The sequence below is a fragment of the Pundamilia nyererei genome, unplaced genomic scaffold (assembly GCF_000239375.1).
Source record: "Pundamilia nyererei isolate P.nyererei 1_Seehausen unplaced genomic scaffold, PunNye1.0 scaffold00003, whole genome shotgun sequence".
NCBI classification, from domain to species: Eukaryota; Metazoa; Chordata; class Actinopteri; order Cichliformes; family Cichlidae; genus Pundamilia; species Pundamilia nyererei.
The window spans coordinates 3285015-3287106 of record NW_005187404.1 but is presented as its reverse complement, the minus strand read 5'-3'; positions in this window follow the sequence as shown (position 1 = coordinate 3287106).

Sequence of the window (2092 nt, the reverse complement as noted above, 5' to 3'; positions counted from 1 at the left end):
AAAAAAAAAAAACAAGAAAAGAAAAGTTGTTTTAAATAAGAGGGCACTTCAAAATTAAAGATGGGTATGGATATTATGGTCAATTTTTGGGAGTTCAGTGCAGTGCACAAGCACACTGATGGCTAAACCACACCCACTCGAGTTTTGGCTGCTAGATGAGCAGTGGGGCCATGGGGTTAAACCTCCTGCTCTTCAGCCAACAGTATTTTCCAACCTGACCACTGGAAAGATATTAAAATTCAAGGCTATGATCTCCTCATTTGAGTCAGGTTCAAATCCTCGCTTCTGCATTTTGGATGAGTTGGTTCATATTAATGATTTTTGACTGCAGCAGGATCGGGAGAGGTGCCCAGGAGTGAGATAAAAAGGAGACTTACATGACCTTTAAATCCACACGGACTAAAGGGGACTTGATTTTTTTTGTTTGTTTTTTTAATGCTCGTCAGTTGCACTGCTTCCTAAAAGTCAACAGCCAAAGTTGCTCAGATTCACTATGAGTAAGAGTGAGTCAGTAAACATCCAGAGACAAGAGGCTCGCTTGTTCAATTTCCCCCTGAGGAGTGTATGTATCCAAGAAAGTGAGCGGCTGTAAGTGCTTCATTTATCTATGCTGAGCAGGACTGGCTGTGCTTTTTTTTCAGTCCCTCTCTGAACATGATCTTTAGCATAAGGCTGGTGGAAATGGAAGGTTTTCAAACCACTTCAAGTACAGGCCTGGAGTCAGCTCTAACAGTGGTTACTGAGCCTCCCTCAGCCTGCCTGTTTGCTTAACGAGCTCTCTTGTTTAAATGATTTCTTTGCACTGATACTATCCAAAAATGATTACTTCTACTTAAAATACAGCAAAGCTACATATCAAATGTAAGCGGTTACATCTTTTTGGACACACAGAGATAATTTCATAAAGTTATTTTGATCATGCTTCTTTCAGCAGCATCCTCTGCGTCTCTGTAAGCTGAAGCTTTGGCGCTCATAGCTGAACATCAGAACACGCACACAGGATTTGTTAACCGGTGACGCAGCACACACCATCGCAATACTTTGGAAATGAGCAAATGAGGTGACTGCTTCACTGCACTGTAATTATGTCCACATGATTGAGCCTGTGGATTATCCTGCTTGGCTGGGACTGCACTGTTTCCTAAACTACAACTAGATATACTTTGGTGACCTTTTCAAAAGTGGACAGCTCATGCAGTGGACACGAATCCTTGCTTTTCTTAATACTGCGATTCTTACACCCTCTATTCAGGTAGCCGGCTGTAACAGGTTGGAGGAGGAAGATCGTCTGTGTAACTGACTAGTTTGTTTGATTAACAGGAGCCAATGTTCAGACTGCACCTTGTTTGTTCTGAAAAACATTTTTTTTTCTGTACACTGAGGAATGGATTAGATGGCACTTTGCGGTGTAGAGACTGAAATCTAAGCAGCAGGTATTGACATGATTTAGCATATTAATTCAGCATAGCAGTCATTTGGGAGTCTGATCAAATCAACCTTTTTTATTCTGAAGTGGGCTGTGAAGCACTCAAGCCTTTAATAGGAGGGCCCTCTAGTGAAAAATATAAGCAACTGCATGTAAAAGTTTCAAAAGATCTTAATAAAGTGGACAGTGCCTTTGTTGTGCCAAAAACAACAAACGTTTTCCCTTATTTATTGTTTTTTTTCTGTGATTTTGAGTCATTTTGAGCCAGAAATTTGCACCATCAAAACTCCTAATGTCTTTTTCAAGATAGATCTGGTGTAGAGGGTGGCAGGAAATAGGAAATAGGAATTTTTTTTATCTAATCCCATCATGAATCCTATTCACTACAGTCTATTTATGAGTATAAGTAAAGAAATTATACATAAAACACATAGACACATCAGAAATCACTTTTTTGCACAACATGTTAAGACACAATACAACAAGTAAGTGCAATGCAGCTTGTCCTGAACAACACAAGCTCACAATGCTCTGCAAACTTAAATCATCTATTAGCTCACTCGAAGGCTCCAGGAATCACTACAGATGCCTGGAAGAGGATTATGAATAAACCTATTAACGGGTTCATCTGTCTGACTGCATTTCATTATGCATGGCCAGGTTGTT